At 32.6% G+C, this 17,227-nt stretch overlaps 1 protein-coding gene across 2 annotated transcripts in view; it reads left to right on the plus strand.

The window, feature by feature from the left end:
• The first annotated feature begins 14,488 nt into the window (after positions 1-14,488).
• The window catches only part of LOC119638681 (irregular chiasm C-roughest protein), a 292,205-nt gene continuing 289,466 nt past the window's right edge, over positions 14,489-17,227 (plus strand). The window contains exons 1-2 of one of the 2 annotated variants that reach the window (XM_038035622.1): positions 14,489-14,560; positions 14,846-15,785. The gene's annotated coding sequence lies outside the window, so the exon portion shown is untranslated. The remainder of the gene's footprint in view (positions 14,561-14,845; positions 15,786-17,227) is intronic. The other variant, XM_038035623.1, reaches the window with a different exon arrangement.

Below are 17,227 nucleotides of genomic sequence, written 5' to 3' on the forward strand. Positions count from 1 at the left end.
GGTCGGGAAAGGTAGTGATTTTAAAGTCATGCGAAGCCACTTGCTCAGAAGCCTCGTTCACTTATTTTTGACAAACGAAGTTATGGATGACTATAATAGAAAAAGTCTATATTGAACTCACACGGAGCAATTCATTTCAAACGCAGAAAATTCAAAGCTGTAGGTCTAAATAGTGAAAATAATCTGCAAGTTTTAAAAATAGTAAGGATTACCAAATCTTCTTCAGGATTTCTTCCTTCTAATTTTAAAAATCACGGCGAGATGCACTGTAACGACCAATAGGGACATATGTAATAGGTTTATGTGTGGAGCCACTCGACAGTTATTGGGAAGGGATATAAACCTTGAACCATTTATAAAAAGATTGGAGACGCACGATTCAAGAGGTTTCGTTGAAAAAAATATTAAGATCGTTTCAATGGGAAATGAATGACAGAAGATAATTTCTGGTCGTAGCCGAGGAAGCTATAACGATACATAAAAGTCAAAGCGCTGCCTACACTTCGCTGGCAGTTCATCTAAAGGGATGTATGTTTTATAGGGGCTCTACAAAAATATCCAGACTATATGTAGCAGAAACTCTTATTCCGGTGTGGTACAAATAGAAATTTCAAATTTAGAAAAGTATAAAAAATTATTTTAAAAACATTTTTATTATTTAGACAGTAATGGTAAACAGTGGTAAAAAATACTGAAAACTCTTTATCAAAATATCCCAAATTTCCAAGCACCCGGTTTTTGGGATCCAGTCTTTCAAATAAACTTTTCTGTTCCGCTTAATATGTACTAATTTAAAAAACATTGTATTTATAGTTTTAATTGTTATGTTTAACGAAAATTTTTTTTATAAAAGCAATTAGAAAATTATAAGTTCTGTTGCGCTATAAAATAAATGATCGCTTCAATAAAGAGAAGAATGTCCATAAAATGAGGAGAATTTCGTTAAGCTGACACTTAGAAAATTATGACCAGATGACGATGCGTACATTCCCATATCGAAAATGTGCGTTTACTAGGAAACAAGATATAATTTTTGATATTTAATCACGCAAATATTTATGCGGTATAGGGTAATTAGTGGTCGGCCTCGCCCGGCTTCTGTTTGTACTTTTGCTACCTCTTCTATTTGCACTTCCGCCTCTATTTCTTCTTCTGCATCTAGCTTTACTTTTACTTGTCCTTCTAATTCAACTTCTACTTCTACTTTCACTTCTACTTCTGTTACTTTTTTTTTTGTCTAAATCCGTTCCTGTTGTTATCTTTATTTCTTTTTGTGGTTTTTCAGCTATCTGCGCTTTATTTTCTATTTCTGTATCTGTCTCTACTTCAATTTCTGTGCGTTTTTCTGCCGCCGCTCCCGACGAGATCGAAAGAGTTCTAATAATATTTTCGTTTCTTCGCTACTTTTGTTTGTTTATTCTATTCGATATCGTTTTATTTGTCTTCACCTGTCGTTTCCTATGCTTTTGTTTTTATATCTAACTATTTCACTTCCTTATATGGTTATCGCGAGCATGTTAAAATATTACTTTTGGTTACATAGAACCTAAGGAATTTTTAATAAATTTTGATCAATGCAAAAGCATTAAGCGTGCGTATGCCGGGTTCAATGCCCCAGAAATATGTACGCATATGTTATGTATCAAAAAATTTTTATTATCGGTAAAAATATGATAATAAAACAGTTTTAAACAGCAAATCGTTTACATAGTTAGTGACGCGCCAAAGCTTTGTGTGCGTCCAATAAAATTCTTACATAAAATACACTTATGGCCGCAGCCAGGTAGTCGATGTTTATAGAGACTATATCTTCAACAAACTTTATTCATAAAATACTTATTTAAAAATTAAAATAACTTGCAACTTATTAAACGAGGAGACAGAGGAAAAAGCTGAAGGCAAGAGATAGCAAGAAAAGTGAATTTGTGAAAGGGCGGGGGAAGTTGTAAAAGATGAAAACTATAGCAATTGCGGTGACAAAATTTTGTTAAATGGTTAAATACGTGAATGTACTTGTGCTTCTACGTTCTCATAGTACATTTGCACATACAAAGTAGCAACATTTTATGTGCGGCACGACCATAATCCCCATCAACTAATCCACACTATGCAACCGCACTTTAATTTAGTTGCATTTTCTTTACGCTACAAAACGCACATTAACGTGCTTGTGGTCAATATATTGTAGAAGCTTACCCAACGGAGCTACAACAACAGCGATAGCAATAACTACACTAAGTATATGTACAGTAATGATACCTTCTAAGCGGGTACATAAAAATGTCTGTGAGTGTTTTAGTCTAAAGTATGGTAACATGGTAAACGTTGTTTGCCTCTTTTGAATTGCAAGATAAAGGACAGAAAAGGTTTTTGTAGTCTGGATAAAATGAAGAACGTTAGTGTTTTGTATGCTCGTTTCTATGAAGAAAATTTCTGTTTCCAAATGTTTTTGCTTTAAATATTAAGCAAAAGGTAAAGTGAATATTTTAGGCAACCTTCGCGGGTGTTACCTAATTATGAAGTTATTCTCATTTTTCATGTCAATATATGCAATTGCTGTAGAGTTACATTTTGTTTTGTGAACATAAAAATGTTAGTTGTCGCTTTTCACCACGTCTATGAAAGAATTATTTCTTATGCAAGGCATATTTACAGACGGCGAAATTTATATCTATCCCTGCGGCTCGAAAACATCCGACCAATTGTGCGCATATCGTGCAAAAGAGTAGCCAGAACCGAAACCACCAACAAAGTCGCTCAAAAATCAAGGTCGTATTAACAATTTTCTACGATGCTTGGCTGCTGTGAATTTCCCTTGCTGTCCAAAACTATTGACTATTGTTATGAGATAGGAATGAATGCATAAAGACTTACCATTCTATAAAATAATTCACCTAATTTTTTGATCGTAGCACGATGTCTATGAATAATTTAATATATATCGTGTACCACTGACAAGATATATTTACGTGTGTACATATCGATGTATACATATCTACATATCCACTAAACAGCTTTAATGTTAGAGCTTAACGTTGTAATAACCATTAGGAGCAAATGCAGCGTTTACGTGGTGCCATCAACTCAAAACATCATCCATTTTATATAAACATTATATATGTCGTAGGGTGTGTAGGAAGCGAAAGCTAAAGGGGGAAAAAAAGAGTAAGGGAAGGAAGGTATGTGGAAAATATGTGTTCAGCACAAGCACCAGTCCTGCTATAGTAGCAACAATACATAAGTGCTTGCATAACTCCCAGGAAAAACATCAGCTAAACTCAAGTCCACACACAAGCAAACAGTAATTCTATCTTTTTACATGGCAAGTAAGTGACAAGATTTTATGACAACACAACGAAGACAATAGCTACGCTCAACTATTACGTGTGGTGATGCATGAAACTAATCATCAGAAAAAGCGTTCAAAATCTTCCCAAGAAAATGGAGATCTCTGTATATAAATCATGTCTTCTTCTTTTGCTGAAAGGAGAAAAAATTTAATTTTTCCAATTCTTTAAAAATTGATAGCAAATAGAAATATATTCGTACTGTAATAACAGGCCGCTATAAAAGTTATTAGTTAGGTATAAACAGAGCAGGAGGAAGAGAGTTAGGTAAATGCACATTAAAAGAGACCAAATTTGTGGTAATTTCATTTGCACCAATTGGAAAGACGTTTTGATCGATTGCTAATGGTACTGGCAATAGGCGCCAATGGCTCAGGTAAATATTTCGGATTATTTTTAATTTAATAAAATTAAATTCGGTCGGGACGGAATCTATTATATCCATCACAACTTGCCCCAAAAAAAGACAAAAAAAAGTAAAAGAACAAAATTCTCATGCTATGTAACATGGAGCGGGCGCAGTTAATTTTTTCTATTTTCACAATAAAATACCAATTCTAAATCCTTTTATCCCAATCCCAAATTTGTAGGCGATATCTTCATTTTCGCTAATGGGAGAATGTTGACCGCAAATGCTGCAAAGCTGCGTAATCAGACAGTTGGACAGACGAACAGGCGGATATATTTAGGTGCATTCACGAGTTGTAATTGGCCAAGAATTTGTATACTTTATGGGGTTCTTGAAGCTTGTTTCTGTGTGTTATGAAGGTATTGAAAAAATAATTCAATTTTGATACACTGTAATATTGCGTGGGCGTGGTCAATTTTTTCCAGTTTTGTGCGAAAATGCTACACCATCGCCCATACATATATTTATTATAGTTTATGAGTAAACAGCAAAAAAACAATTTTTCATTTCCTTTAAAAAAACAGAGGAGAGAACGTGTCCTCCGGCCGATTTGGCCCATTTTCAATGCCAGCTTGCGCGCAAGAACTTCTAATGTTTGTGCTAAATTTGAAGCTTATAGTTTCATTTTTCCGCCCATTAGAATATTTAAAACAGACATTACACAGACGGACAGACGGACGTGCTTAAATCGATTGAGATGTTGATGCTGATCACGAATATATATATAAATTTGTTGGGTCTCCGATGCTCCCTTCTGGGCGTTGCAAGCGTTTTGACAAAATGAATATACCCGTCACCCTACTGTGAAGGGTATAAAAATGTCCGCCCTATATCTGTGAAGTTTTAATATTTTAATTGTATTAATATTTTTGCAGTATTTTTGGAATGATGTTTAAGCGTTAATAATGTGACCCATAGCATGTCCTCGATTTTCTTGTCTGTTCTTTAGATACTTTTGCGCGCTTTGCAATTCAAATGAATAATTGAGAGAAAAAGAAGAAATTATTCATTCAAAGTCAGAGAGAGCGAATATATGAAAATTTCTTGAAGTGATCGATCTTTTTCTAAATACGTCATCTGTTCAACATAAGAAGACATAAATGCAATAAATTTATCTAATATGTACGTTAATTAAGAAATTCTGCGTAAATTAAAAGAGATATATGAAGAGAGAGAGGCATTCAATAACAAAACTTTAGTTTATATCAGAAATTCCGTGGACTTTCAATGGGATGAAAATTGAAATTTTATTTTAAATACTTTATTCTGACCTAAAAGTTCTGTAATGTACGCAGTCAAAACAGGTGAAGAATTTGAAAATACTTCAAAAAATATATGCACATGTCAAAGCATCTAAGCCTGCAGTAAATTCAAATATTTCGAACGGTTTTGCAGAAAAGAGGGAAAAGATCCATATATTTTCTTGTGGCGTACGTTGCAGCTAACACTTCTAAGAAAACTTTTACTTTACGTTTTCTTGCAAGTGGCGAGTGTCCGCCTTACGAATTGCTATTGAGGCTGCTTAAATATTAAACACATTTCCTGCAACTTTTCCATGGTAGTACATGCCGCGTGTATGAATTGCTATTCGTCAAGTACGGTGGCATACACATCTAAAAGCATACAATAACATACCACTAAACTATCACACCTATAAGTATGCAACACCATACCACAAAACTGCCATTCAGCTTAAACAAAAATTTGGTATAACCTATAGACAGAGCGACGAAAGTCTAAGCGTGAAAGTAAAAGACAAACTTTCGAAAACAAAGTTTACTACGAGCACGAGTATAGGAATAGTACGGATGGGACGTTCGTGTGCGTGTGCTATTTCCTTTAGCGACTGCAACTTTTCTTAATTCAGCAGTAAGGGATGATTTTCTAAGCAACTAAACAAAACTTTTTTTATTTAATGTATACTTTGACCCAACATAGTATAGTATATACGTTCGTCATCGTCATTGTCATCACTCTATGATCATCACTTTTATCATGCATTGAAGAAGTGAAAGAAAGTAACGCAAAAGAAATGGAAAAAACAACGAGTAACGAGTTTGTTTTGCTCTCAACTCGAAAGTTTAACTAAACGTTAGTTGTGTTTGTGACGTTAACTTTAGGGAATTATACGTGTCGTTGGGTCTTTCCTACATGCATACACGTATAATATAGAGTTTAGAAAAATGTTGATTGACTTGAAGGTGTTTTATAGTGTTGTTATTGTTATGTTGTGTTAGTTAACTGTGTAAAACTCTTTAAAAACAAAAAAAAAAAAAAAAAACAAAAAAAAACGACAAGAAATAATTTAAATATTTATTTTGTTTGTCCTGGTCGTTGGTGCATGCGTTTTTCTGTAGACATTTATTTGCTTTGTGTAACTAAATAAACAAACGCAAGCACACAAACCTGCATATAAATATGTATGCGTGCACTTTAGCATAAATGTTGTAAACAAATAAGCAAACAACTGAATTTTGTTAATTCAGTATAGAAAACAATTTTGCTTTTTTGTCGTTACCTCCGTAACTTCGATATTAACAAGTAGAGCAACAACAACATACCGACGACGACAACTTGTTTAAAGTACAATAAACACTAAGTACACGCTTGTATATATATATATATATTTGCACAATAAACCAACAAACAATCTCATAGGGTATCTAACAAATGTTCAGGTATTTGCGTTGGAGCAATGCTTACAAACACTTACTTCAATTCTTTGGCAAAGAGGTGTGCTGGTATCATGCCGAATAACATCACATGCATTTAAAAGATCATACGCATGAGTGGTAGAGTAAATAAGAATTGCGACAACCAAGTCAGTGTTCGCGGGTTTAAATCTCAAGTGCGACCAAATTTGCTTTGTTTGCAGATATAATGGGAACTCAATGGATAAGGGCATAACACTTGCTGATTGGGCGCACATTCACTAGGCTGGAGCCACCGCTTCCTTATCTCTTCCCCCACTTCTTTTTGGTCATCACCAAGTTAGACGAATAGGGAACGTCCGCTGGGTGATCATATTAAAAAAAAAGGAAACAAATTGAATATCCTATTATTGAATAACCTATGTTGAAGTTGTTGAAGCTTTCATAGAAAAGAGGTTAGGGCAGAAAAAGAGACGTCCAATTACTTTATTCTCTTTTAGACGTTATTACATTCCACAATCAAAAATATAGGCTACAGTATCGGACAATGCGCCGTTTTCACGGATATTACCATTTCATCCAAAGATTTAATCATATTGCTGTGTAACTCTAATAGGTGTGATAATAAATTCTGTCCATTTTTTAATAAAATTCAACGTTATTTGAAATATGCCTTTTACTCGAAATATTCAACATCATTATATGTGGTCTATTAACCATTTTTCCACATCTTCAAATATGTAAAACTACTGATCTGCCAAATATGACTACATCGAAATGAAGAAGTCATATGGGCCAGGTTTGAAATGGACAGACGTATAAGAATTCCGCTCTTTTCTAGGTGAAAATTTGCTATAAACCACTTTTTAACAGCTTCACAACTTACGTTTCACAGTATTTTTACTGCAAGCTAATTTAATTGATCCCGTAGCTTCAATTGCGATTTTTGTAGTTTAATTCAATTAAAAACTGAAAAAAATTCGAATTGCACTGAATGAACATGACAAGTGTGAACAACTGAGATTTGCAAGAGACCGTGCGAACAGCAGCATTTAAGTTATCTATTTTATGAAACAATTTGAACCAATTTGGATGCACAGAATTTATTAGCACACCTAATATTACGCCGAGATGATTTTCTATATTCATGTCTCTATAAAGTCACAGGTAAATTAAGTTTAAGTTTTAACCGATTGCAGAAATTCGTGAATTAAGTTGATCTTACATACCTATTTAGAAAACACCCGGAGACTCGGTGCGCAGAAATATGTCGAATTTCTTTAAAAGTTCATGTTGCTTATAACCATGTTACGTTCTTCATATACTGCACTTCTGCATCTCATTACATTTTGGTGCGAATTGAAAACAAATTTTTTTGAAGTTTTACACAAAGCATCAAAGCGGCTTTATCTCGTAAGAGCTATTGCTTTAATAATTTCATATTTATCTTTTGTTGCTAAAAAGCAAAAGCCATCTGACTGCCATTAATTTGACTGATTGTCCTCACTTAATAGATTGCCGTCATACCTAAAAGCGCACTGAAATCGCGAATTGCATATGCAGGAAATTTAAAGCCAACTTAGTCATAATATGAGACAACCATAATTATCTACTTAACACTTTAACTGGCTTACTGAGTCCAGCCCCAAACACTTCTCTCTCAGGAGTTGACTGAATGATGCACTCATTTGTACTTGGGAAAAGATTGCCTCTACCATCTTTAAAATTAATATTATAAATAAAAAAATTTTAAACAGTTATAACAAACCTTAACTTAATCGCTTTATACATATATATTTCGCCTCTCGTTTGCCAGGATCTATTTAATATATGTTAGGCGGAGCTCCACAGATCAGGTTTTCACAAAACAAACAAAAAGCGACCCTCGACCAAAATTTTTAAAATATTTTGGTGACCACATTTTCAACTAAACTTGTCAGGCGATCATTTCACTCTAACATATTCTTTTATACCCACGATAAAAAGTATATTCAAATTGTCAAACCCTTATAACTTGAAGCGTAGAACATCTTTTTTGATAAACTCGGCGCAGTTTGAGCTATTTACACACATTTCTTGTTACTTTCCATAAATTCCCTCCAACAATAGATTATATAAATATTTTCAAAAAAAAACCGTTATTTTAATTGTTACTCCAACATTGGTACTCACATACCAGCATGCACCCACAACGCTAAAAGTTCTACAAACTTATTTTAGAAAATTTTTTACTTTTCTGCATTTGTGTTTATGCCTTTTACAACACCTTTTTGCTTGCTTTGTTTACATATGACTAAATTTTTTCTTTTTGCTTATTCGCCGGTTTTTATACTTTCTTTGCATCCCTCAACTGCGTACAGTACATACAAAGCCTGTCGCTTCGTTTAAAACAGAGATCACGTATATATATATATTCTTCATTGTAAAGAAATTATCTGTCAGTTTAAATATTTATATTTGTTTGTCCGTCTGACCGTCCGTCCGCCACACGCTTGTTGAAGGCACGAAAGTCAAGATGCAAAACCGAAATTTGTTTAAAAACGTTAGCCGTGCTTACAAATGGTTAATGAAACACGGACGGAAAAAATTTAGTTCTCTAAAGACCAAAGAAGTGGAATGATTAGATGTTTGGCTTTCCCACTTGTTTTAGCCACAAGGCATCCTCTTAGACAGACTATTCCATTGATGACTAAAAAAAATATCTCCCAGTTTTATGTAAACAACATGAACAGTTCTATTAAATATTCTTAAAACTAACAGAAGGTACGTCTCTAAAACGGGCCCCTACAATTTCTTAATGTAAAGTATAATATATTGGTACGAAATTCGTAAATAGGTTGACTTGCAAGCTCCCCATTTTTTAAAAACAAGCTTAAAGTGTAGGGTATGAAAATGTAACCTTAAAATGAATAGGGCCTTTTTTGCTTCTTTCTGGTCGTTTTTTGCTAGTATAACATAATTTCCATTCCTTTGCGGCATATAGGAAAAAATTCATTAAATTTTAGTCAAAACTTAACATAAATATGCAAACATTTTCTATTTGCCTCATTCAAAAAATTGCATGCACTCTGGTGGCATAAATTTTCAACATTAAGTAACTTTATGACAAGTTAGCTTTACTTTTGAAGTAGCCGTAAAGGGAAGAAAGCTGAAACCTGTGGGTCATGGGCTTGTGTCGACAAAACAAAAGCAAGAAAATCAAAAACCGTAACTTTAAAAAATCATTCACAGAGAGACAGATATATACACAAATATATACATATATACTATACATACACATATTTAAAAGGTTAATTTCCTATTTATATTTAATGCAGATTTACTAGCCTATTTGCTTGGTTGCCTGCTTCCCACTTATTCTTTTCTACTTTTTCTTTGATTCTGAAGGTTTCTCATAACGTATGAGTAACCTTGAACCTCTCTTGCATTAACGTATTTATTGTGTTTAATATGCCATTCAAAATGTTTAGCTTTTTACTTCGGTGTGTGTGTATCTGTGCATACAAAGTTGTGTTTGTAAATAAATAATGCTTATAAGTCATTCATTTGTTAAGTATTTAGTGCGCGACTATATATGTACGAGTGTGCATTTGTTAAGCGTCAAAGTGTTTACGCTCTCAAAAGCATTTAATTTATTTCTGATTATCGTTGTGTTGCCAGCGTAAGCACTTTTTTTTTTTTGACTCCCAATGACAGAAACAGTTAGTGAGCTCTAGCCAAAGCAAAGTCGCGAGCAGTACTAATAACTGAGGCAGTTGCAGCGGCAGCAAAAGCATTTTCAATTGAATATAAATCGGATGTCAAATTGTTTGACAATGTGTATAACAAATACTTAAATAATACGATATGACGGCACATTGTGTGGTATGTGTGCGAAAACACCCTTGGGCTGCTTTTACAATTTGAAACGTGTAAAGCGCTTATCGATATTAAAATCATTTGCTTGTCAGGAGATATGTTGTTTAAATTTTTAAGTAACTGAATTAAGGGATAAATTGAAAAAGTAATTATGAAAAAACAGAAAAATTTTAATAATTATTCAAAGGTCACCTAATTTAACGGTTTTAATGAGACTCATACCTGCGTTAAGCTCATTAGCATTTTTTTTCAATTGGCTACGCTATGTACCTTAATTAAACCACAATAATACTCCTAAAAACACAATTCTTAGTAAAAAAAACCTAATTAAGTTTATAACTTTTCAAAAAAAGGAAAAGTTAATTGCTTTTTCTACAGAATTAGTTTTTTTTCATTAACTTCTACCAACATAAGTATGAGTAACTATTCAACATATGTGGCCTCTTCTTCTCATTATTACACAAATAAGCATTCGTTGAGCTGTTGAAAACGTGGTTTACGATTCATTTATCATGATTAAAGCAAAAACTGAAAATCTAATATGGTTAAAGAAGAATAGATAGGCGTACTAAGTTCATATATTTGTACATGTTTGTCTGGCGTAAACATTATAAAAGGCAAAACAGTACACGATGTGAAATGAAAGGTAAGACTTTTGTCGATGTATATTTTTAAAGTAATGCAAATAGCATAATTGGTAGCACAACAGAGAACTGCAAGAAAAGCATATGGTTCAATGCGTCAGTTTTCAATTCAAATTTTAAGATCTTAATGCTTACGAAGTTTGGTAATACTCTAGAGCGAGGATCTAGTACATCAAGTACATCACCCTATGGTTACACAAATATAACGGAAAAAAAATTGTTAAGAATAGTTCCTATAAGCAGAATTTGAATCTTTTTAGCTTATTTGAAAGATATTTTTTATAGATTCATGAGGTATCATCAAAATATCTTACGTCGTTTAATACAAAAGGAGTAGACTTCCAAGTTCAAAAATATCTTAATTTTAAATGTTCAACAGAGTTACTTTAGGGCGTTTACATAGCTCTGTTAAGTTAGATGGTAGGTGTCTTTGCTAGTGAAATTCGAATTACCTTCACACCCTTGAGAAAAATATGTATTTATTAAGAAGTCTAAAAGTATACCGGTATTGTGCACTAAATTATTCCATCCATCGATTCTAGCGAATTTCTTGCGATCATCTGACGTTTCATTAAAATTAGTGCAAAGCAATATGTCAATAAAGAAGAAATCAGGAGAAACCTAATTAAACAACATTATCTAAAAAGCTTTTGACAGCTTTAAAGCAAAAACACACACTCGATTATAGCTCAAATGAATAGTTTTCAATTTAAATCTCTTGCCCAAGTGAAAAAGAGAAAAATGGCTCATATAAACATGAAAAATATGCTAAACAAAGAGAAAAAAGGAAGAGTAAGGGACTAAGAGAGCGCAAGATATACAGTTATATTTAAACCTGAGAGATGTTTTTCATATTTCTGTTTTCAAAAGAGATAGATTTTACAAGTCAAATGTATTCTCCGCAAAATTTTGTGTCACACGAAGTTGTCATAAGCAGTTTGACTCTTCTTATAAACCGAAAGACGAAGTGTTTCAGGTGATATAAGAAAAGTCTAGTGATGCAAAAGGAAGAGGAAAGACATAGAAAGAAGAGCGAATTTACATATTCATCGGAAGAATACAATATTTGCATTTATTTAACATATTTGGAGAAAACCCAAGTTATTAAACATTTGTTACTTAGGTTGTTATCAGGCAATCAAGGAAAATTCTAGGAATTCGGAACACTGCTGGTTTCATGTACTATTTTCAATATGTTTGAATCCTTCGATTTGTATGTGAACAATTTTTTACTAAATATTCCTTCTCTCTGCATCTTTCTTCTTAATATTTACAAGAACGTTTTTATATAACAATTTTTATATATAATTCACCTATTTTTTAACACACTACTAAGCATATTACCGTTTTATGTATCTTTAGATGAGCGTAGAAAAACTATGCTTTCATTTTGAATAAGGTCGCGTAAATTATAAATATGCGTTCTGGTTATTGTGTTTTTTTCGTTTTGTTTTAAGGTTGTTGATTTTGTAGAGTGCGAAGGAATATGTTAGAAATTCTTATGCTATTTCCATTCCACTTTTCTTCGGGACTCATTATAATAACAAGCAATGACCAGAGCGTTAATCACTTTCTCTTTTGATTGTCAAACACAAACTCAATAGGTGTTTGTATAAAGTTTCGTTAAGTTTCTCTTGGTTTAAAACCAGCAGTTGATAGAAAAATACTGCTATTTCACAATTTTCGGCTTTTGAGAAAGAGAAGGCATAAGGAACCAATAATAAATTAACAATTTTAATAACCGAATACTCAAGATTTCCTTCGTGAAAATCATGATCCCCCACTAATAGAAAAAATTAACGTCGTCCAGCATATAAAATTCGAAGTCGATTTTTTCCATTTTAAAAAATTTCAGCCTGCTATCTTGCATAATATATGAGTGATGACTAAATACTCACATGTATTTTCCTAGGGAAACAAGGATGCCTCCAATTAAGGACATGTTCTTAAACGGATGCAGCCCACTTTTAATAGTGAACTGAGCGTAAAAACTCCCACTGACCCTGCCAACTTAAAAACGATATCTCAATGTTTGCGATCGGGAGAGTGTAGAAAACAGATTCGGACAGATCGACAAACATGGCCAGATCGATTCACAACATGACATTGATCTACATTACACATACTGTATAGCGTCTCTGAATCTTATTGTTATTATTATTATTATTTTAATTTTAGACTAATGAATTGAATTCTTAGACTAAAAAAAGAGACATTGAGCACTAGCAACACAGGCTATCGGCTCTCTTTGAATCTTTTCTTTGGATGTTGAAATGTTATGAGTATATCCCACTCCTTCGGAAATAAATAAAGAAAGTACAATACAAACTCTCAAACAGTTCAGCGAAGAATGTGCGAAAGGAGATTACTTATAGTAAAAAGAAAGTTGGTCGAGCCTAACTTGATATTGACTTAATATTGTTATCTCTCATGAAAGCCTTACAATTGTAAAAGGCAAGAGAAAAAGGCAAAATAATCCCAAGGCCGCGATCGCGCATGAAGTTTGTATACTGACTTGGCCCCTTTATGTGCACAACATCTATATATGCTTTCAAATTCGCAGTTGTTCACTTAATTACTCTCATATAGCACCAAATTCGAATTCGCTATATCTCCCATTGATTTGTAAACAATTTCATCTGTTTTTCAATCGAATTCGCTATACCTCCCATTGGTTTGTAAACAATTTCAAAAAAGACATCAATTGCCCAACATTTAAATTATATTTTATTTCTTTCATTTATTTTTATTTTTTATTTTCAACGTAATGCAACAAATTATTTGATATAAGGAAAATACGCTTCGTAATTGTTAACAGGGAAACCTTGGGTTAGGTTTTAGATTAACAACTTCTTTGACTTTTAGATGATTAATAGCGGAGCGGATAAAAGACTATTCTCTACGTGCGTTTATTCAGCAAATTAGAAATACTTTAAATCGAAGTTAAAAAAGATGAAACGAAATAAAATCGGATACGTACCGATTATTATAATCAAACATATTCGGTTGACTTTCAAAATACCATGAGTCTTACTGAGAAAAGTCACTCAAACATTTAAATCATTAGAGCTTTAGCACGTCAAAATTAACTCTGACTCCATTTATTCACTTAGGTTGTTCTAAATGTCATTGCTCGATGCATCTCTTTTGTTATATTCAGCTCTTTTTCTTTTCAAGAATAGGATTTCTCTTACAATTTATTTCATATGGAGAAACCACCCACCATCAGTGTGTTGACTCAGTAAAATGTTTACTCTTTATTTGGCATGTTTTCATTCTTTGCACTATTTTCTTTGCTTAAATATTTTTTGCTTATCTCTTTACAATTGAATATTTCGTTAAGTTTGGCTTTTCTCTTTTAAGGAAATAATGGTAAAAACATGAAAAGAAATGCGAAATATTGTTTCAAAAAAACATGACGAAATATGTGCATGCATGAGCATGCACAACAGAAAATGAATGCGTGATTATCAGAGTGCAAGTGTATGTGTCTGAGCAAATTTAAAAGGGATAGCTTTACTGCCAACTTCGTGCAGAAACCGATGGCGAAATGAATGAAAACTCTTTTAGTATTGAAAAGGTCGTGGTTTTGTTAAGTTCGAGAGCATTAACGTTGTTGGCATAATGCTTCACGATAAATATCAAACGACGGTTAGTAAACGTAGCAACTAAAATATTAGAGTAAAAAATTTAAAAAAAAAATAAGAAAAATTCACTTATTGAAAAATTTATGCCAAATAGTCAAATAAGCAAAATTTGCACAAAATTTGCTAAGAAAAGAAAAAATTTAAATATATATGCACATAAATATATAAATAAAGCTGTATATGTACATATTTATATATATATGTTATTTATATATATTTATATATATACATGCCTATATACATATATCAATATATACACATACATATATATATATGTACGCATATTTAGTAAAGGTTGGTGGTGTGTGATTTAACCTAATTCTCAATTAAGCGAATATAAAGAAAGCAGCAAACGAAAAATAAAAATAAATATGAAAAATGCAAAGGAGAAATTTTACACGCCTTACGTACTTACTCTAGAGCATTAAAATGTACACAAACGCTGGTGAATTCTGAAGGGGTTAACGTTTATGATTATGGATCGTTGTGCGCCATTGAATACAAAGCAGTTTTACGCAAAATTAAGCATTTACGTTTTTGTTTTTTTTTTTCGTAACAAACTAAGGGAAAACATAATAATGAATTATATATAAAAAAAGGAAAATGTCGAAAACTACAATAACAACAGTTATTACAAATAGAAAAATTACTAGAGAAGGCAGCTTTTAACTAATAACCTGTAAAATTATGAAAACTATACAATTATCTGATACCTAGCAAGCGAAGGAGTTTTCATTGTTGTATTAATTACCATTTAATATTATTATAATACTATTAAAGAGAAAAACAACTTGTTTTAAGAAATATCTAGCTTTAGTCAAAGCTGTTAAGGATTACCAGTAGTATTGTTTTAAAATGTTTTTTTACGTTTTTGTGCAAGGAGATCATGAACGTATGCCTTACATATAACAATGATCACCCTTAACAACACGAAAAACAAGAAGAACGACTGCACTACAATAGCCAATACACGTATAATAAAAGATGCTTAAAAGTCCCATTGTTAAGTAAACACTGCAACAAGCCCTTACAAAGGCTCTTGTGTGCCAAGGCTTAAAAAAATTTACAAATATATATGTAGTTGTGTATGTACGTTAACAAATACGTGCTTATGTGCGTGCCTGTTGTGCTTTTTGTAGTGTAGAAAACTAAAATTTTATTTCATAAAAAAAATGAATAATTGTTGGATATGAAGCAGAAACCCAGCCGCCTATAAAGCCCTTTCAAAGGTGAGTAAATCGCCAAAATGTAAAAAATTGCACAAGAAAAAAAAAAAAAAAACAAGAAAGAAAAACAAAGCAATATAAACTGAAAGAGTATTTTAAGTATTACGTTTATTGTTTTTTTTTTTTTCTTTTTTTTTAAATACCAAATATTCAAAGATGCGATTATATTAGTTTCGTTATTGCTTTTGTTATGATCCTTATAAAGCATCGAAGAATCCTTCAAGTATGCGCAAATAGTTGAACAGTAAGAGAGGCATTCTTTTCTCCACCTGCGGTTGGAATTCTTAGGCTGGTTAATATTCATTCATATCAATATTGAAAATTAATGTTACCCAACCCTAAATAAATCCTATCTTTAATATTTTTGGCTATAATTGATGATTTTTTCCACGTCTAAACCAGCTTACCAATACGTCCGTTCGTCCTTCCACTGCTGAAAGCTTGCTTACATGTATAATTAATGCATTATGTACAGGTGAGGGTACCGAAAATTCGTTCAAAGTATTTCTAAATACTCGTACATTTCTATTATTTCTATATTTCTATATATATACGTATATACACATCAGCCCAATATATATATGTAAGTAGTTATAACCTAGATTCTTTCGGTTTTTTTCTAATGCAATGCTAATGTGTCTTGCTTTTCTTACTTCAAGGCCATTATGCTTCCATGTGTATATATAATATTTTACGACAGCATAGAACCACATGCATAAACATGTAACATATGACTGTTTCCACTTAAAAAATAGTGGCAACAGTAGTAACACAGTTTTATTTTGCATCATTTTGCGCGTTAATATTATTAAGGAACAGTGCGGCAGTTAGGATAAGAACTGCAATTGATATGAAAATTTATAAGAAAATGTTCATCTAAAGACTTTAATATTTTACCATCGAAAATTTATTAAATCTATGAAGGATTTCATTGTACTCCGTGAGTTAAGTTCGAAATTCTTTGTGTATTTTATATTTGGGAGCAAACTGGTGGTTACAGCTGGCAGTGATCCGAATGAACAAGCCTTCAAGACACCTTTAGAGGAATAGAGTTTTATATCCCGTCGAGGAAAGCATCCACTCATTTCCGCTCTAAAAAAGAACCATTACAAGTTTGTTTTCTCCAGTGAAAAATGGGAACGAATCGCAAAAAGGCTAATCTTTGCAACAAATAATTAATTTTTGAATACATACTTTACATGAGTGCACATTGTAATTGAAACTTGGAGAAAGGATAAATGTATAACAAATAAATGATTAGGAACGCATTAAAATCCCGACGGTATAATCCAACAAACTCAACGCATTTTTTCGGCTCACTTCAATTCATTTATTTTACTTCCGAGAAGTTGTGAAAGCTTCCCATTAAATTAAGCGACCTGTGCTTCCTTCTAACGAATAGTTCTTGTCATGTGTTATTCTAAGATCTGAGAAAAGATGGAAGT

This window comes from Glossina fuscipes, unplaced genomic scaffold, assembly GCF_014805625.2.
Source record: "Glossina fuscipes isolate IAEA_lab_2018 unplaced genomic scaffold, Yale_Gfus_2 107, whole genome shotgun sequence".
Classification (NCBI taxonomy): Eukaryota; Metazoa; Arthropoda; class Insecta; order Diptera; family Glossinidae; genus Glossina; species Glossina fuscipes.